The 21,652-nt window shown below is 36.2% G+C and overlaps 1 long non-coding RNA gene across 1 annotated transcript in view; it reads left to right on the forward strand.

Moving 5' to 3' along the window:
* LOC111941514 (uncharacterized) overlaps positions 1 to 21,652 on the forward strand; it is an 85,180-nt gene that overhangs the window by 5,572 nt on the left and 57,956 nt on the right. Inside the window, exon 2 of the long non-coding RNA XR_002870076.2 lies at positions 6,364 to 6,541. This is a non-coding gene — a long non-coding RNA (uncharacterized LOC111941514). The remainder of the gene's footprint in view (positions 1 to 6,363; positions 6,542 to 21,652) is intronic.

Below are 21,652 nucleotides of genomic sequence, written 5' to 3' on the forward strand. Positions count from 1 at the left end.
ACCAGTGGTTCCTGCAGGCTGTTTTTAGCTTTCATCACTTCCTTATTGGAGTGCTTTTGATACCGTATTAACCAGCTTGACTAATGCATGGCAGCGATGTATCGATGATCTTACTGCTCACTTTTTGTTCTTGCAGGAACTAATCAATGTATTTTATCTGAATTACTATCCTAGTTTTTGATGATTATTTTACTGGATAGTCGTTGGTAATCACCTTTTGAGAGAATAATGGCTCATACAGTATCTTATAAAAATATATAGAGATATAAATAGTAGAAATTTTCTATACTAATAATATTTTCATCGGGGATTTAATCTCTTCCAGTGTTTGGCAACTACGCAGTTTATAGGACTTTGTTCTATTTCCTTAATAAGTATTCCATATAATATCAAGAGAATAAGGTGGTTTTTTCCCCCTCAGTTTCATTACTGGTTCAGAAGAAACTGGGATTATAATTGCATTTTCAAGATGTAATCTGATATAATTTTACTTATCAAGTGCTAAGCATAGAGCAGTGCTTTCTATTTTCAAGGTTGTGATGGATGTTAAAGTTAGCACTTCACTGCAAAATAAAAATTTTTAGCTGAACATGGTCAAGAAAGCTACATTGGTTGTGGTAGTTCGCTTTCACTGTCACAAGGTTTTGCTAATAGAGTGTGCTTGTAAGACTCTTCCAGTAGCTAAGAGAGTGCCACATAATAGAATACCACAGAAATTTATGTAATAAAATATGTGACATCTGTAAACTCTACTGTCTTGAAATTGTTAATACAAAATATGATGTTGTAGACATCAATTTTTGGAGCAGTTCCTATTCAGGAAGTTTAAGTGCCAGAGGCAGCTGTAGTGAATATTTTGAAGAATTTGATTATTTTGAAAAAGTGTATCTGTTCTTCCAGGACCTTACTGGAAGTTCTGAGCATTGTGTTTTGTCTGGGAATGAGAAGAGAATGTGTTAGAGCAATACCTCAGTTCTCAAAAACTAGAAAACCTGATATCAAATGCTTTTTAATAGTAACCAGAAACCTGTTTAGCTGTCTGAAATATCTAACAGTGTGGCAGATTAATGAGTATCTTAGTGATATAGAGAACTGCAGTATCCATTTTAGTAGACCAAAGTGAACTTTTCAAAATACTATTTGTTTTATCTGAAGACACACAGATATTAGTTCCATTCCATTTTAAAGGAAATGGATCGTTCTGACATTTTGAGAGCACCAGTAGAGGTAATTTTGACTAAATGCTTACCCACTGATTGCAAAGCACAATGCATTTTCATTCAGCCTCTATATCTTTTTAGACAGAGTAAGAAGCACTTCCTCTTTTAATACTTTCATTAAATGTTTGCACTGCTAATTTAATTATTTTTATCTGTGCCCTGCTTTAAGCCAACTAAGTGCAAATATGGTTTTCATTCAGATGGGTGAATTCAGTTACTGTAGTCAAGGTGTTTAGCTTTTCAATAATTTCTGGCATCATAATTCAAGTTTAAATTAACTGCTTCCACATTTTTTTTTTATTCTCCATCTCCCAAGTAATTTAGTATTAATGATAAAACCTGATTCTCCTTGTGAACTTTTCAATAAAGCAGTTATGATGCTGGTCTAAGGGGAAAAAAATATGCAGATATGCTTGGAATTGCCCAATTAGTAATGTCTTTCTAATTTCCCTGTAGCAGAGAAGTAGTGAAAAGAGCTTTTGATATCCAGCCAAGAAAGTTGCATCATAAAGGTTTTAAAATGACAAATTAAATTCCATTAATTGTGACCTGTTTCTATGAAACTATAGTGATGTTCCTAAGTCAAAACAGATTGAAATCATGCTGTGCAGTTCCTGGCTTGTGCTTTCAGGATATGTATGTTATCAGAATATTTGCTGACTGGTTGAACTGAAGGTATGTTGAAAATGTTATCAACCATTGTTATGATGAGATGCACAAACGGACATTTATTTTTTTTGTCATCATTTTTTTCATTCACATTTTTGTTCTTTTCTGATTTTGTCTCTCTTTGTGTCTTTTTTGCTTAATTCCTCACCTTTTTTTTCAAGCAGCCTCATTTGATTTGAACTTTCCGGTTTGTTCATTGCCTCAGAGAGACATGAACAGAATGTAGACCTGATAAAAAGTAGAATTGGAAAACAACTAGCGTAAACTAACACTGTGTAACAGCTATAAGCCCTCACTCAGAGTTTTTTATTTCATTTTAAAAACTGACTTTTTTAGCCCTTTTTCTTATGTTGTGTACATGTTTATAACCGCCAAATCTGTCACTTTGGTTTTATTCCTGGAAGTGTTGCAGTTTGTATATGGAGCAGAGGGCTTAAAACTAATCTGAGCCGTGTATCTTGTCTTCTGATCACCAAACCTAAAGCCATTTCTGAGCTCCTATGGGCCATATTTTTTTGAAGAAGATTGCAGAGGGGCATAAAAGAACTACATCCTAAATTTACATTTAATTTCCTCCATGCACTTTAATTTGGCCTCCAGAAGTTCGTTTAGCAGAATCCTTAGACTCAATAGAACTCTTGAGCACTAATGAGATACAGAAAGATAAATACACTTCATAATAAATTCATGTTACTATCCACTCAGAACAAATTTTAGGGAGGCAAATGAAAATTAAATATTTATAAATAAAATGAACTGAATTGCAAAACAAATTTCAGTCTTTAAGAGGAAGGGGAAGCCTTCTGAAAGCTAAAATTGCTGTTACAGTAACTGGAAGGCTCAAATATTGCACAAGAGATTTAGCCTGACAGCAGATGAACACTTTAGGGAAATGAGCAACCGAGCAGCTCTGTTTCCAGTAGAAGTAATAGACTCAGCAGATTACTCGTGGAGATTACAACCTCAGGAATGGAGGGCTACTAAGGTGTTTAATCTTTTTGGTAGTTTTAAGCCTTAATGATCTGTGTGTAAAAAGCACACTGAGAATTGCTGCTGAAAGTTTTTAAAAAGGGAGCTCAGACCTCAGTGGAACTTGTCTTCCCAGTAGGGGTAAATACTCTTACCATTTTACTATGCTTTTCAACCTGCGCTTGCTATTTAATCTTCAAATTTTTTTCTGAGCCTTTGCCAGGGTGGATGGATGCTGTCTTTTAGCTAAAAATAACCTTGCTGTTTAAGAGGAATTAACAAAGAATTTGCTTGATGTCCTGCTGAAACCTGCATTCCACTGATAAGCCTTTCAGTTTTAGATGCCTGAAAGGCAGATCTTTGTCTTCATAGAGATTAGATTGCAAATAAAAGACCAGTATGGAAATTTTAACCCAAATAATGACCCTGTGCAGGTCTTTACAGATCAATACTTGTTGATCTCTACTGTAGGGGACAATAAAGATACTTTTTACTACATTTAGCTCAGGATGAGACACGAAGAGGAATATCTGAGAGGAAATTCATTGCTTGATTTCCGTATGGCCTTTCAATGATGCAGTGAAATAAAGACACCTATTTTAAAATATCTCCTCTGTTAGGTAGCCTCAGTTTTGCTTTTCAAGAACATTTCCCTGGCAAGTCCAGCATTTTCCTCTTTCTCTCTTGAGTCAGAGGACTACCCGTGTCACCATTTCTTTGGTAGTTTTAAGGTTCTCCCGTGAGTTTCTCTGTACTTTTGCTTCCAAGTAATAATTTTTCACCTACTTTTTCAATTTTCTCCTTCTTTTTCTCTTTCTGTCACCTGCATACCTGCATTTGTCACTGACTTCTGTGAACACTGGCTCATGGTTGCCTCATGTCTCTTATATCCCTGATGATGTGTACCTGCATTTTCTGTACACTGTAAACCAGGAAAAATGCTGAGTGATTTTGCTTGTTTTATCCATTTCCAAAATTTGAAAATACAGATGTGCTCCTATTGCAATAGTACTTCATAATGTAAGTATTTTCTACATATATATTGCATATAGTACCTTTTGTTTAAAGAACAAAACTGCTATTAGCTTTTTACACAGTTAAAAATTCTTCCTGAATGAGACTTGAATAGATGAAAAAACACAAGAATTTATAAGTGGGTTTTTTTTCCCTTTGAATTATTTTCTTATTAAAATAAGGAGACACATTCCCCAGCAGAATTGGAGAATATAAATTTCTAAACAGTTCGCAATCATATTTCTTTGTTGAAGTATTTATTTTAATAAATATTTATTATGCAGTATAGTTAGCAAATTAAGTATGCCACCTGTCTGTAATCAGGGCTGGACAACATCCTGGAACAGAAGTGAGAGTGAACAAATTGACTGAGGTTGGGATTGTCATTCCTATTGCATAATAGTGAGTGTGTGTCAGTGGGAGGGACAGAGAGAAGAGCAGGGAGATCAGAGGCTCCTGGAAGGGTGTTGGTTACTGTGTTGGTGTGCTGGCAGTTTCAGGGGCTGTATTGTTTTGAGCATGTGGCTAACTGGGGCTAATTCAAGTGATAAAAAGCACAGCTGTCTAAAACAGCAATACTGAGACCCACTGAGTCTGAGTCTTTTTACTGACATAAAAATAGGTTGCATACATTTTTAAAGAGGTATTACCAATACCTTATTTGCTGGCAGATACAGATTTCTTGGGCTGGAGAGCAGAGAGTGAGGTTAGAGGGGCAAGGCTGAAGTGTTCTTACTCAGTGTGTCAAGAACCTTGTGCCAGCATCAGACATGGGGCACTTGCAGTGTCACGGTCATCCCTTTGTAAGCTCTAGGACAGAGAAGTAATTTGGTCTTTGTGTTGCTAGACTGGCTGGTGGAAATCAATTTCAAAATGGGACTTGCATGAAGTGGAAGTGATGATTTATAAGAAATCTGAAAGATTTGATACTGTCTCCTCAAGCCTTATAAGCACCCTGGGAATTCTTACCAAAATCATATTTTCTATGGAAATTGAAAAACCGTAACATTAAGTTTTATTCTATGTACATTTATGTATCCTCATACTTAAAAAAATCAGTCTTCTCTTTAATTTGAAATATAAAATATCCAATCTCAAAAGATTTGAAATATCAAATCTCAGAAGTCTTAACACAGGAATTGCAAAAAAATATATGTATCAGATTATTTTCTATGCTTTCTGTTATATAATTTTGTTTATTCTAAAGATATGGACTAACTTCCTAAAAATAATTCATTGAGACTATCTAATTATGTTTAGAAACTCTGCAGCATTAGCTTTCAGGGTGCTTCACTTTATGAACTGATACTAATAATACAAGTTTTAACAAAAAGAAAAATCATGGAACAATGCAGCAGGGATTTAGAAATTCTATGCAGTGTTCATAAGTTTTTAAGTGCTTTTTGTCTGCAGTTCTCAGGTTCTGTAACTATCAATTCTGCAAAAAAAATCTCGAGTCTTCTTAAATTGTTACTCAAAGACTTTCTAAGGTGGAACTCAGTGGCACAGGAAGAAGTTCATGACTTCAGTTTTGTGAAAGTTTAAAGATGAACCTAGCTGGCTGCACCAATGCAATAAAGGCAAGAACAGAAACATCTTACATTTAGTGGCTTGCTTGGATGTTTGCATCTTCATGGGAAAGAAGTTTTGTGCAATCAGTTGAAAGGTGTATAAAAGCTTTTTCTCTGCAAGCACCATGTGAGAAATCTCATAACCATACCCCATGCAGTATAGAGAAATTTGAGATAAATAAGCAAGTTTCATATGACTTCAGTCGTCTTACATTGTTATCTAGGTTTCTTCTATAAGGGAAACTGTAACTTCCTCCTATTTTAAGATGCGGTTTTGTCACCATTTTAGATTAAATTGGGTGCAGGTTGCTGCTCTGTACTTGAAGACTTTTTTTCCCCCCCCCCGTAGGTGTTTGTTGACTCACATTGGGGTTTATGTTTCTGAAAGACTGTTGCCTGGAGTGCATTCTCTTCACTTTGGAGGTTAATTTTCACCTTAATCTGTATCTTGATCTCACTGAATGTGAGCATACAAAGGCCCGTAGGAATGTGCAGCTGAGGGAGGACAGGTTTCTTCCTTTCAGCGATGCTTGAGTTCAGGAGTTTGTCAGGTGCCACAGGGACGTCCCTGAGCCCATGCAGAATTGTCCTCTGAGAGTGGCAGTCCATTTTGTTTGACCATAGAAGGAATCTTCCTACCCTGCTGAAACAGTGTTCTTTATCATAAATGGTAAAAACAAATGTGATCAATCCTGCTTTCAGACTGTGTTTCAGAGTATTGTATTACATAAGAGAGGATTTGTGCTGGGTATAGGCAGGTACCTTTAAGGAAACAGCATTAATTAAAAAATCAATTTCCATGACACTTTCTAAGCTTGCACTATTTATAGAAAATAATTAAATTAATTTATTATATTATTTAATTTGATTTATCTTAAAAAAAATATTTTGTACAGAAAAATAATTTTATTGTGATTTAGGTTTCCTTCCAGTGAAAATACGGAGGATGGGTTTGATTCTGGAATCTGCTGCCCATGTGAATAACACCAGGAAATGAACAACTAGAAAATTGGTGTCAAAATTTGGAGTGAGCCCATGGTCTTTAAATTATTGATGTTGAATCCAGTGACTTCAGCATTAATGTCTTTGGATTTAATTGTAAGTATTTCAGAAATCTGTCTCCTGCTTTTCCTTTAGTCTCTTTGTGTTTCATATTGTTGTTTTCCTGCTGATTTTGGTTGAATTTTCCCAGGTGTTTTTTCTTTCAACTTTTCCCTAGCAAACTTCGGAAGTCTGCAAAATATTTGAAGAAAATAGGAGGAAAAGCTGTGGGTTTGTTTACCACAGTGTGTTTTTCCAAGAATGCTTTGTGAATATTAATCTTTTTTTTTTTATGGAAAAAACACTTTCTTAATCATTGTGGGAAGGTGACAGTGCTTCAGCCACTGTAAATAAAACAGAATTCTCTTACAGTATTCTCTTTCAATAAACCCCAAGGGTTTTTTTGTACTGTAAGCATTATAACAATATTACTCATTAATCATAATCTGGAACTGAGCTTCAACTTTAGCTTTCAAACCTGTTCCAAAGAATAGAAAAGGAGAAGACTAGGGAATTTTTTGTATGGACATGTCCTCTGGCCGTATGTTTTTTTACCTTGGAGGTAAACTTTCTTTGTGTACTTTGGCTCTTGTTTTAAACTATTCATTCTAGAGAAACAAAATAAAGGAAAAAAAGGGGCTTACAGAAGCATGCTTTTGACCTGATCACAGCTACTACAGAGCTTCCAATTTTTGTGGTATTAAAGAACAAAGAGACTTCACTGAAGCACTGGGTAATAAAATGAAATAATGGAAAATGTGTCTATGAGGTTAAAATAATTGTAGTGATACAATACTGTGAGGACTATGCCAAAGCACAAAGGGATGATTTGTTCTTAATTTTTGTTGCCAATGTCCTCTGTTGTTAAACACAACTCAACAAAACATTATCTCAGAATCAAAAGAGAGAATTCTTAATGTCTGTCCTGTATGTGATAATGCTGATTCAAACCTTTCTTGTCCAAATAATTTCTAAACTTCCATTGATCAGAAAAAAGCACATGTTCAGCAACCTGCCTACAAGACCTAATTTCTGTTCATCTTGTTCAATATCAATGGTGTAAATTCTGTGGCTCAACTTGCCATTGTCATTTAGGCTGAATTACTTCATGCATGCGGAATGGCATTAATTCAAATGGAATTAAATGTGTGGGACTATTCTGTGGAAAAAAAGATGGAATTTTCTTAGCTGTTTCTTTGGTATCAGAAATCTGTCTGCTTTTTAAGAAGGCAAGTTCATTAAATTCCAGAGCATATCACTGCTTGTGACTTTCATTTGTATGTGTGGTCACTGTAAAGTAAGATACTTGTTCCACTACTAACGTTTTCATCTCAAGATGTAAAAACATAGATGCATAAGGTGATGTTTTCTGGCTGTATATCTATGAAGCTAAAACTAATTTTCAACATCTTAGCTTTTGAAAACTTTTATCTTGTTTATCTGTGATGTGTTAGCAGCCTCTGCTTGTGTTACCTTTCTATGTCTGATGAGAGGTCGATGTACCTTTACAAAAAGTTGTTTAAAAGCCTGGTTTGACTGAAGTCAACATCAGCTACAGCTGTTAACAGCAGTGGGACTAAGAATTTGACCTCAGCAACCTCTGGAAAGAGAATTCTCACTTAGAACAAAACCATCTTAAAGTTCTTTTTCAGGATGAATTTTACTAAGGAAAAGCACCAAAGCTTAAGTGCAACATAAAAATAACAGTTTTGTCTGGCTCAGGACCTGAATGTTCTAGAGATCTATTTCATCCCCTTTAAGGTGTATGGCCAGAGTCCTGGTATGTACTTCTCTCATTTATAAACCAATCTAGCATATTATAAGTATGGAAAATACTGCATAGAAGAAACTACTTTTGTTGTTGCTTTAGAGATAAATTATTGACACTCACCTTTGACTTCAATTCTGTGGGTAATTTCCTTGATTGCCTTTGATGGGCTCAGTTCGGATTAGGGTATTGGTCACTGATCTCCTCTACTGGGAAAATGCCATTTGTGATTACTTTGTCATTACTGCTTACTAATGATCTTAAAGATACAAAAGTGTACAAATAATTGAACATATGGAACCTAGGAGTACAAATGATTTTTCATTTTTAAGGTGGTATTTTGGAACAACATGATATTATTTGATAATTGTTTCATTTGACAGCAGTGCTACTTTAATTTTTCCTCTTTTGATGGCTTGCACTACAGATGTGTGTTCCCATCCTAAAAAGTTATGTGAATGCAATAAAGGAGGAGTTGATTTAAGTCAAATAATATGCATGTGTTTTGATGGTCACGCTTACTTGGACAACTGCTTTTTGTTAGCATTGCTTTGTTGGTGTTTCATTTTTGACAACTTCAACAAAAAGAAGGTGGACAAATAAAGCCTGTACATTCATCAGGCATATGAACTTGGCACTTGACTCAAGCTTTGATGTTTGTTCCATTTTCCTTTTATAGAAAATGTTTCTTGTGAAAAAAACCAAATGATGTCCACATTTGACTCAACAAACACAGCTGGTGTTTGCATCCTTGAAGTCACTTGACTTGCTTATTATCTTGACATTAGTACCAATGGGTTCTACTAGTTTGAAGTACTAGAAATACATCTGACTTCTTTCCACCCCTTCTCCGCCTTCATTTATGCATTGAAGTGTTAGAGCATGCAATTTCTATAATTCTACATTTTAGGAATTACATTTTATCCTTGGATTTTCCCTCTGGACCCCTCATCATCAGTACAAGGTCTTTGCATCAATCTTCCTGCATGTACCTGAATTTCGTCATTCATTGAAGGAGTTGTGTTCCTGGAAATAGAAAACAAAGTACAGAGGCACCAGACTAATTAATTTACAGAATAGGATTTTTCTTTTCATCCTCATTAGTTGGAAAGAATAAAATTACATCAGAAGGCTTTTTGTTTTTAATTAACAACTGGCAGAAAGGTGGGCTAAGTATTTTTTATGTCTACAGATGTGCAAATCTATATTATGAAGTATGAGGAAAATTCCCTGCTGCTTAGGGAACATACCTAAGATCTGTAACTGTTAAAGAGCTGTGGATTTTTCAAACAGAAAGGGGATTCCTTTTAAATATCAGCAACTAATTTAGCCCAAATAGCAGAATCTCATACAGGAAATGAACTAAAAATCTCTCTCACAATATGAAGATGTGCAGTCATCCTGGACTGAGTAGATTTCCTGTGGCCTTTTAGACACTAACTGCAATAAAACAAGCACTTAAATTTTCTGTTTATGAAATCAAAGCTCGTGCAGTTGTACTTCTGTGAGTAAGATTTATGGTTAAATGTAATAAAAAGTGCAGGCCAGCCTGAGTCACAGCATTATTCCCTGCAGGGAACCACTGCAATCGGTGGGCAGTACTGTTGTCATCAGTGGGGCTGTTGACTCTCTGGAATGGTTGTACAGATGGGCTTTGCAGATAGGTTAGAGTTTGTTCAGAGGGAGTATGTCAACATTAATTTCTGGCAAAATTAAACTGCCCCACATGAGGTGAAAGTGAAGTTAAAATTTATTCCGTGAGGCTTGGTGGTGTGCTCACCTGTCTGTGTCAGGAATGTTGTGTGTGTGCATCATCAGTTTCACCACAGTCCATTTAGCAGCTGTATGTTTACGCAGAGCCTTTGTGTGCACAGAACTATATTCATTCCAACAGCCTCAGAACTGGAACAGGTTTCTGCATGATCTTTTCCCCTTTTTCCTAGATCAACTCAGCTCTCTTCACTTTGCAATGGATCAAATTGATCTATTGTTGCATTGGAATATTTTGAATAGTAGGGTAGCTCCTGACTATCAATAATAATCATTCACCAACATAAATCAAATTTTCTATGTACAGGAGGGCAAGCTAAACAATCTGGTATGTGATATTATAATTTTCATATAGGTATGGAATGGGTTTGTTTAAATCCTTTAGGCTACCAATGTCATTACATAAGAATGAAAAATATTTGCTATTTTCTTTCCAAGAAGGCACTGGAACATCACTTGTAATCCAGAGTTGAATCTCCTTAAAAGAGAAGGCCATGGTTTGCATTGCTGTTCGTGGATTAGGACTATGCCCCAAACCATCAGAATGTGGTTGCCATTGTACTGGGCAAATGGAAAGTGTTGAACTCATGCCACACAGACGGCCAGGATCTCAGTTAGCTAATGTTGCTTATGCCTCACGGTGTCCACTTTTACAGTGGATACATTCATGCAAAGCTCAAAGGAGGATTGGAATTAGAAATGAGATAAGACAGGAGCTCTGCCTCCTAAATAGCTACCCATCTTTTTTTAATATGATGGTAGTGTGGGCAGTTTAATGTTTCTCAGCCTTTCCACAGCAAATAGTACAAAAAACTGAGGAAAGTAACATGGAGGAGTGAAGCAAATCATATGTATTAAAATATGTAATAAGTATGTCTATTTGAATTAGAAGAATATAAACATTTGCACAATCCCAAACAAGTAATTTGTATTGTTCCTAGTAACCTTTATTGCAAATTTGCTGTTGATTCATTAGGGTTATGAATTTACCTGGAAACAGAAATTGAGGTAGAGAGAGAAGTTAATTGGCAGTAGCTGTACTTGACATCAGTGAAAGTGCAAATGGATTTTCTAATGCATGCTATTATCTTGAATATATGGTATGCTGTGGTAGCACACTGTGTGCCATATGCCTCACCCTTTCATGTTACTCCCCCTCATTTTTAATGACTCGTTCTGTATATTAAGTGTGGAAACTGTTCCAAGAGTGAGACTGGCACATTCTTTATACAGCTGAATTGACACGTCTGAAGCTGCCTCTGGCTACTGTTTATAGACTGCCTTGCCTTTCTTTCATGGAGAATATGTTTTGCCTAATTTTAGTCATGCAAACCCTTCAGTGTGATGTTGTCATAAGTCCTTGCGCAGTAGGAGGCAGCAGTCTGGCAACCTGGCCATATATGGCTTTTATGTTGTTGCCATATGCCTGCTCTGACATTACCTGAGCATCACATGCATTTCATTTTGTGTGAACTAAGCATATTATGGGGGAAGGAGGTTTCCTGCAAGAGACAAAACTGTCTATCTACTTGGGACTTACGTAATGAGGGTAATGAAAAGTAGCAATGAAGTAAGGAAAAATAACTATAATTAATTCTTTTTTATTTGATGTTCCCCCCACTGTAAAGAAGAAAATACCTCCATGATTTAAAAATAACATGTCAGACACTGGTAGTCAGGGGCAGGGTTCCATGAGCTGCTTTGTGGCAGAAAGCAGTGCCAGGACATCTGATGGCATTAGAACTGGGTCTTCTCTGCTGCTGTGTCACCAGAGCAGGCACCACTGTGCCCTGGCCCAGGCCAGCTGCCCAGGCAGTTCCTGGGTAGAGGTGGGGACTTCTGACTAACATCTAATTCCATTTTGTGCCCTCTCTGTTTTGCAGACACGTGCACTTCAGTAGTAGAGACCTGATGAGTTCATTGCCAGGTGGTCTTGGTGTCAGAAAATGGTCTGGCCACCTTTGTTTTTTTTAAATATATTTACATATGAAAATATGCATACATAAACAAACAGAAATACATATATACAAAAAACAAAAAACTTAGTTCTATAAAGAGGAGGTTTTCAAATCTCTATATGCAATTAATTATTCAATATGCAATTTATTTTGAATATCAGTGGGCCCTGAAAGTGTAACTCCTGTTAGTGTCTCTGAAAGTAGTGCTAAAGTTTTTAGTCACACAGTCACTCACACTCTGAAATACAAGTTAGTTTATTCAGTACCTTTGTGGAGCCTCAAACTACAGTCACACTTTGAGTCACTCTTTTGGACTGAGTTTTCATTTTCCCGTCTGTTTTTAGAATGTCAACTCAGCTCTAAAACTTAAGTATGCTTTTTTTGTGGCCTATGCCAGCACATCTTTTCTTTCATGCATAGATACTCCATTTAAAAGAAAACATAATTTATTGTGTTTTCAAAGTTAAATAGATTAAATAGATTAGTTGACACTGTAGAAGACTACAGTTTGTCTTCTTTACCTAAGCTTGACCTCTGCCAGTTGTGAATTACATCTCTGCATTAGTAAAGCCACATTTTTTTCTGTAACCATAGATTTTATAGTTGTGATCAGAGCATCTTTGTACCTTCATTTATTCTAGCATTCATTTCTGTCATTCTCAAATTGAGCTTTGGATTTTGACAACCTCTTATAAACTGCTTTTCACTGTTTATTTCCATTTCCTAACAGTTTCTGTCTTAGCCATCTCCCTTGATGATGTACAGTGTCCATCACTCCTCTCTCATAGACGCAGGAGAAGGACCAGAGTAAAAACAGTTTTGTTGGTTTATTTCATATAAATAACTTATTTCATCCAGTTGGAGTTAACTGCATCCATTACTGGTTAGCTGAGGAAATATGAGAAATTGCTTCTAAGCAAAGGGTAATCTCCCTCCTAGGTTTGGTTTACTCCTTAAACCTAATTGGTTTACTGTTCTGTTCAAAGTTTTTTAGCACTGATAGTTATTATTTTTTTTAATTGCTTTGTAATGTATAGAAAAAGGGCAGAATATAAGTACTCGGCATTATGCTTATGCTTCGTACATATCAATTATGTGTTAGAATGAAGCATCTCCTGTTTGTGTTTAAATTTCTAATGTTTTCATGTCAATTAATGACTTTGTTCTTGTGTTGTGAGTTGGGGATAAGAAGAAACTTTATTTGCTTTCTCCATACTTCATCACAGTGCACATTTGTCATTGTTGGCCTGGTCTTTTCAGAAGATAATATTTTTTTATCCTTTCCATTTATTATATGTGAGGTGTCCAGCCCTTTGATAATTTACATTGCTTTTCTCTGAACCCTCCTAGTTCTGCAGTATCCTTTTTGAGACTTGGTAATCAGAAGCACGTACAGCATTCCAGGTGAGACTCCACCACTGATGTATATCATGGCGTTACAATACTTTCTGCATTATTCACCATCCTATGTCTTATCCTTCAAAACATCATGTCTGCTCTTTTTACCACAACTCAGCATTGAGCTGAGGTCCTTAATGAGTTTTCTACAGCGATACCAGACTATTTTCACAAGTTCATAGTTAATTTAGGATGATGAAAGTACACTCTTCCTTTTTTCTTCTGTCCAATGTGGGTTATTTTGTATGTACTAGCATTGAGTTTCATTTGCCACTCTGGCGAGTACTTTGGTTTCTCTTGTAAACTTCTCACAGCTCTGTCTGGACTTGACCACCCTATGTAACTTTGAAGCACCTGCAGTTTTCCTTGTTTACTACTCAGCCTTTGGCCCAGGTTTTTTTCAGTTATACTTGAAAAGAAACAAATACCTTGATTTTATACTGGTCAACTTTTTCAGTAAAGCAAACTGAGCATTCGCCATTGCTGCTTTTTCTTCTGTGTATTAGCCAATTTTGAATATGAAAATACTTCACAGCTCACATTTTTCATAGTCTCTGCTTACATTTTGAAAGGGACTTTTTAAAAATCTGATTTTTTAGAATGTTTTATTAAGGTACACACCAAGTCGTGTTCTGTGCATGCTGATTTGTAACACATGTAATACATGAACTCCTGGCTTCTCCTGCTGCATAAATCTACTTTTCTAATTTTCACCCCTCTGACATTTTTTTCCATGGTTAAAAGAATAGTAGTCCTGTGTTCTTGCAGTTTAGTACCTGGGTAAGTGAATGTCATAAGAGACAGGTAAAAGTATGGTTCAAAATGTGTCATTCATATTGTTCCACCCATTTCTTACGGTCTTTGATGATGCTTCTCAAGCCATTTGTCTCAGATCTTAACCTGTCTTTACTCTTACAAAATTTTCCCAAATGTTTCCAGACTTTCTGTTACTTTCTTAATCACTGTTCCAGAAATTTAAAGTAATGTCTTCTATGCCTGTCCATCCAAGACACAGGGGACAGATTATTCCCTGATTTTTTTGTGTTATCACAGTATCTGTAGTCTGCTTTTATATTTCACCTTCACTGTTTTCTTCCTTAGTGTAATCATTCTCAATATTTTTTTTTTCAGATTTCATGAGCTCTACATTTCTCGTTTTTATTTTTCTATGTGGTATCATATTCAGATCTTGCACAACTTCTGTGCAGTGCAGTCTGACAGACTGGACACAGATGACACTTTTCCAAAGCTGAGCACAGCCATAGAAGGTAGTCATGTAAAGCTTATCTCAGGAAGGCAGTTTCAAGCACTGAAACTGAAAGCAAAAACATTACGAGTGTCAAAGAGAAGGAAAGCCCCAAATCTGCAGTTCGTTCCACTGGTGCTTCCAGGGGAAGGTTCCATTGATATTCCCAAATACCTGTCATCAGCTGACATCTCTTAATCTCAGTTTGTCTCCTGAGACTTTACTATCAGGACAAAGTACATTTGCTGGGGGAGGTCACATGAATAGCTTCTACAAGTTTGGTTTTGTTTACTGTTATCTGGCATTTTATGTTAGGATTTTGTTGAGCATCCTAGCTGATATTTGCACTGTAGAAGTAGTGCTGCAGTATCATTCCACACCATGTTAAAATGTCTATGAGATACCTGAGCTAAATATATTGGGTTTTTTTAAAGAGCTTTCAAGGATGAGATGATGAAAAGGTAAAACACTGTGTTTATTTTATTAGTGGGATGATTCCTTGCCTTCCATGTTTGGGAGGGAATGAGAAGGCCCATGACTTCTCTGGTGTAAATTATTTGCTTTAACTTTCTCAATTTTTTTCATAACTAACTAGACGACAGTTTTGACACCTGTAATTTTTTTGTATAGTAATGCAAGAAATATGTGGAAAATATAACAATTACCTTACAGATTCCACATAATTCAGTTTGCCTTTAAAGAGAAGTTGGCAAATTGTGGTGGAGAAAGCTGTTTTTATGTAGTATGGATCAGATAGAAGAGGATTAAGATGTAATGTGTTTTAGGCTTTGTAACTCTAAATAAAAGTCAGAATTTGGGGAACCCTTGGAAAGTCAATGTATTTATGTAATTAGAACAAGACAGAATAGTCTTAATATTCAGGTGAGGACTCCACAAGTATAAATAGCCTGCTGTCTCTGGAGTACCTTGTATTTTGACAGCAGAGGAAAGAGGCAAGGCAAAGAGGCAGAGTTTATAGAATGGTAATCTTTTGTAGAATGGAGCCCACAGGAAAAAATAAATGAGGCAAAGAACGAACACTGCTCTGATCCTGAATGATCAGCCACTTTGTACATAAAGGTGTTCTGAGTTCTGCAGATGAAAAACAGCTGTTCCCTGGCCAAAGCTGTCAGCTGTCTCAGTAAAGATAAGCTACATGTAGCTTTACTGAACATTTGTTTTTCTGTTTCTCCCACAGCTTATTTTTTAAAAATTTTTGTTTGTTTTTCTTGGAAAAGGTAAGGTAAATTAAGGTAAATAGAGCAGAACAGTATCTTGTAGGTGCATGTACAATACTGTACAAGGTTGTGTCATCTGCAAATTTTCCTGTTGCATTGGTTGTTACCTTTCATGAATGACTCATTTTAGTATGGAAGATTGGATGTCCCACCTTCAATTTGCTAATGTATTGTTCTTCTCCATGTATTTTCTTTCAGATTTCAGTTGGTACCGTGCCAGTTTTTTATCAGATGCCCAACCTCTGTGAAAGCTTTTTCTGATGAGTCATATAAAGATTTTCTTAAATATTTACTTACAGAATTAGTATTTTGCTGCCTTTCAGATATTAACAAGGATTTTAGGATTGTCAGGCGTTAATGAGCCTGGGCTCTGAAGCTTCACCAGTTGATTTTCAGACTTTCTTGTGGGGAGGGAGGGGAGGAAGTATCTGTGTTGAAGTCTTTGGTATGAGAACAATTCACACCAACATGCCCCACTGGAATTAAGTAGTGCTGTTGCTGACAACCACATAACTGTGGGGCTGAGCTTGCAACACAATGTATGTTTAGAAAGCTATGTAAACCTCAAATGACCAGCCAGAACATTGCAGTTTCCTACCCCAGGTAGTGTTCTATCTATTCCCAAGCCAGCTGGTGTTTGTATGTAAAGTGTAATAAGTCTTTTCAATGCAGTCTAAATACTTCAAGGTTTTTTGATAGTGTTGTTGGAGGATTTCCATTAGGACAGTATGAGCAAATTTATCTTATTATTTTTAAACTATGTAGATAATTTTGGTAAGTCTGTACTGTGTTTTTGCCCTCTGTTCCGTGGGCTTGTAGCATATGCATAAACTTGACCTGGTCCCTTCTGATTTCCTGCATTTCAACTGCAACTGACAGGCACATATTTCTGCTCACACAGCTTGGATATGAAATGTCTAAGAACAATATTACATCCAGAATAATCCTATTATAGGATGGGTAATATAGGTTGAACGTCCTTTGCACATGCTGCACAGTACATATTTGTTCATTATGATAAGCTACCTATAAACCCATCTGTATTAACATTTACCATCTGTTTTGCTTGCATAGTCAGATGATGTGGTTGTCTGAGAATCAGTGGCAGTTTTATCATCCTTGGTTTAGTTTGCATAAGTCTCCCCTTCTCTTTCTAAACATATCCTGCTAGTCTTGTTAACTGTATAATTGATTTTTATCACCTATCAGCTCTTACTAAATATGCATAGATATTGTTTTAAAGATAAAATTCTCCCACTTTTCACCAGTCTGAACATCTGTGAATTTTGGATGTCTACATTTATTTCTCACCCTTAGGACAATGTTTTCTGAAAGGGGACATGTCTAAGAAACATGCAACACATCTGGGCAGGTACACAGGTGATTACTGTAATTAGGAAAGGAGACCCCAATGCATAATGCATTAGTAAACACATTCAGAAATAACTGCTCAGCACTGGATGTAATTGTGTAACTATGTCCCAACCGCAGCCATTTTGCAGAGCTCTGAGATTTTGATGGTTCTGTGCCAGCTGAGAATTGCTGAATCCATGTCCCAAGGTATTAAACACTTAGTTTTTAGGAGGAAACTCTCACTTGTGGAGTCTGCTGCTCTCCATCTTCCCTTTTCTACAACTAATTTTCGGTGACTAGCCTTGTCAGGCTGTGAGCTGCAAACCCACCCTGTGCAGTAAGAACCCTCTGTGACAATGGCACAAGACATGCTGGGCCAAGGTAGCTTGAGCTAGAACTGAGGATCTTACCTAGGATGCCACTAGTGCAGCAAAGCCCATGGTTACCATGGTTAGCTTGCTAGGAGCTAGGCTGTTGCCTGAAGAGCTCTGTGCCACCTGTACCACACGGCTCCCAGCTCTGGAGGTGTGGAAGTATTTCTGCTGCCTGTGCAAGGCACTGTTTTGTCTGTATTAATACACCTTTTTACCTCTCTTTTTTTTATAATCTCTGGCTCAAGTTATGCTTTCCAGCCTTAATTGTATCTGTTTCACTGCCTCTCTTGGGAAAAGTTGTTCTTTTGAGTCTGTGAATGTGTGGAAAAGGGTTTATGATGTCATGTGTAATAGCTATTTCATTCTGTTTGGGCAAAGTCAACGCAGCTTGTTAGCATTTTCTAACCAATGTATTTCAAGATAGATCTTCCTGCAAATGCATAAGGTGAGCATGTCATAAAGCTGAGATGTAAGGAACAAAAGCAAAATCAAATACAAAATCCATGTTGTTGGAAAAGTCTTCAATGATAAAAAATGTCCATTCTAAAAATATTTGAGCAATTACCATTTCAGCTGTGTGTATTTTGCCATGATGGTTTCCATCATGACAGCAAATGTAAATACCCTTGCATTTCTAGGTTTATGATGATTATAACTTGCACAACACCAATTCTACCCATGGGCCTATTCATTTTCTTTTGCACTATTATGCTCGTGTGTCATCAGTCTGACTGAATACTTTTTCTTTTGTTTTATTCTCATTAAGCCAGATGTCCATATTTGTAGACTAATTTGGAAGTGTGAGGCAGAATTTATTCCTTACACAAATGGGACCATCTGCTCCATAGTGGAATGACAAAGTTTGGGACTGAGGATGAGCCTGCAGTCCAGAAAAAAACAAAAGCAAAAAAAAAAAAGCAGAAGATTAATCCTTCCGTAGGAAAAAAAAAAAAAATTCCAGTCTACTCATTGACATTTGTGCTGGCATCTGTTGTGGTGCTGAGCTGCTCATCATGATATGATGACCAATAAATCCAGGTGACTGAAACTTCCAGGTTCATATCCCGTGTCCCTGAGATGTAAGCTAGACTTGTAGCTGAATATTCAGAAAAAATGCTTATGTGAAATTGATTTTAATGAAATGGGAGTAAAATGACAGAAGCTTGCTGTCACATGCTTCATGCAAATTTCTCCAGAATGGAAGACTTCTCATAAATCCATTAGATCTTTCTGAGCTCCAGTGATTTTCCTCTTCATGGCAAGTGACAGTGAGCATATTGAGGAATTTAACTTCTCAGCTCATTCCTTCATCAGGCATCACTCATATTTAAAAACATATATAATTAGTAACTCTCTGGATTCTGTAGGTAGGTTTTATCTTGGCAGTGTCATTCCTGTTTGCTTCTGTTGTATTGGAACAAGGAAAACCAGTGAGCTGATGACATTAAAGTGGGCCACGTCTGGTGTACAGTTTAGCTGTATAAGTAGATCTGATTTGATTTGAGGAAGTAGAAATATGTTGATCACATGCCAGAAATATGAGATAAACTTGTCTAATTAATAAAAAGATTAAAAGACAAATAATGAGGCACAAAGCTCATAAGTACATATACCCACACAGCCCCAGCATCCACCTACATTGGAGTGTGTAGGAGGCCTCACAGATGGTTTTTTTTATCAGAATCAATAGTTGTTTTCCACACTGAAAGCAAACTCAGATCTTAAGAAGGTGTAGATGTCTGAAGAAGTCTGAAAAAATATATTGAATCTCCTCTTAAATCTACCAATGTCTACATGAATTTAATTTGAATCATTTCAGTAACTGTGTTTCTATACAGCCTAGATTAAAATGTTTAAATTTTGAATTTTTTACACCATTGTGAAATTTCATTTGAGCTCAGCAATGAGGGTAACTGATTTAACAGCACTTGGCAATAGCAGCTTTCTGGATAAAGCAAACAAGATTTATTTATTTCAAATCATCAATCTTTCAGGTTTTTCCAACCTCCATGTCACGGTAGTGTGAACTTATTTGATTTTCATTCACCACAATTTCTCTAGTTTTTTTTAAAAGATTAATTTCTTCTGTCATATTTAAAATTAAGCTGTATTAATTTAGAAGGAAATTCAATTTCACTGCTTGTAGTGTGATAATTAGGGCTATCAGTGTTATAAAATTATTATTATAAGTTACCCGTAGAGATAACCATAGAATAATATTCTAATTTCTAATACCTAATATTTTCATACTCTAATAACCATGTCCTTAACCACAGAATAATATTCAAATTACTTTTTTAAAACACAGTGAATCAGTCCTTCTAGATACTCTCATTTTCTGTGAGTAATAATGAATTTTAATATTTCATTCACAACAGACTACTTAGAGAGCAAAACTGGTTTTTTTCATAGCAAGCAGGAAAACTCTTCTGTCTCACTGTGACCTTGATAGTACAGCATATGGTAAAGGGTCATTGTTCAGGCCAAGCCCACTTGTTAAACAAGTGAAAAGTTGAATACATACATAAACTCTGGTCTGGTTCTGCAAACATGCATTTCTAGAGTACAGCTTACATGGAGTCTTTATTACTAAGATCAGTATATTAGGCTGTGGATTCCTGAGCTAAGTAGGAGAGATTTCCAGTGTTGCATTAGGAAGCTCACAGGTCAGGTTTTCTGCTTGTGTGAAATGCTGCTTCTATCAAGGGATTCTGCAACCGACATGCATTGACTCCCACAGATGATCGATACAGGAACTCTTTGTTTAAGCATCTCTTTTCCCAGAGGTTTATAATACCTCTGTTTCTATTTTGGGATAAAGTCTGGACAAGTGGGATCATGAATTCAGATGACATGTCCTAAATAAAGAGCTGATGATGAATTAGGCAAAAAAGTTAATTTTTTTTCTTTCTTCTTTTTTTTTTTTATTTTTTAATTTTTTTTTTTATTTGAATAATACCTATCCTTATTTTTAAGAATAATTTGGTGTTGTTCCAGTAAAGTCAACAGAAGACATCCTTCTGACTTTAATAGAGGAAATGTTTTGTTTTTATTTTGTGTATTTAATGTAAAATCCTTGAAAAGTCAAAGAGAGACATCTGGGTTTTCCTTTGAAGTTTTGAGAACTGGCTGGAGTTGAAATATAACACTTAACAGCTCCAGCAACTGAGGCTCTTCCTGCAGCATAAATTCAGGGCTATCCTGGGTTCTGTCAGCAGAGTTTGCAGAGGTATTAATTAAGCTGACAGTAAAAAGTCCTACAGTGGTGTTCATCAATGCTGGTTCTTGGGTGGGAAGGACATCAGAAGAAAGGATTTTATTAAGACTCCCAATCTATATTTAGCTGCTTAAGAAAAGGTGGAGTTTTAAAAAAATATTTTTTTGTGTCTTTTAAAAACATTTTCTTTTAGCAATTTTGGCCAGATTTTATTTTTTTTTTTTCTCTGCGGTGAGTTGCAGCAGGCCAATGTAATTGTGGCTTTCTCTTATATTAATGTGTTAGCTGGTGTTACTGCAGAGACCCAGCTGGCTAAGGGAATACTTTGTCCATCTGCAAGTGTGATTAACTTACTTAGTATTTCCTGGTGGACCACCAAATGTACAGGACTGTTCTGTCCTGGTAACTCTAAGAGCACTGATTAGAGCTCCGTCTGATTAGCCATACTTGATTTTTAACCTATGGAAGGTAGGGAGGACTGCAGTGGAATGTACAGCAAATCAGGAATCTGGAGGAAATGGAATTTATTAATTCTACTATGCAAAAGACTGCTAATGCATTCATATTTCAGTGTTTGCAACCTTCTTTGTTTCTAAAGAAGTTTTTTAGTTGGACAGGAATGTTGTCTTTTTTTGTTAATGGGCAGTTTTTACTATATTTCTTAAAATTACCAGGAAAATAGTCGTAGGAACTGTTACAATCATAGATTCACAGAATGGTTTGGATTGAAAGGAACTTTAAAGATCATCTAGTTACAAACCTCTGCCACTGACAGGGAACCTTCCACTAGGCCAGGTTACTCAAAGCCCCATCCAGGTTGGCCTAATAACATAATCAGGGCTTATT

This window comes from Cyanistes caeruleus, chromosome Z (assembly GCF_971803275.1).
Source record: "Cyanistes caeruleus chromosome Z, bCyaCae1.hap1.1, whole genome shotgun sequence".
NCBI classification, from domain to species: Eukaryota; Metazoa; Chordata; class Aves; order Passeriformes; family Paridae; genus Cyanistes; species Cyanistes caeruleus.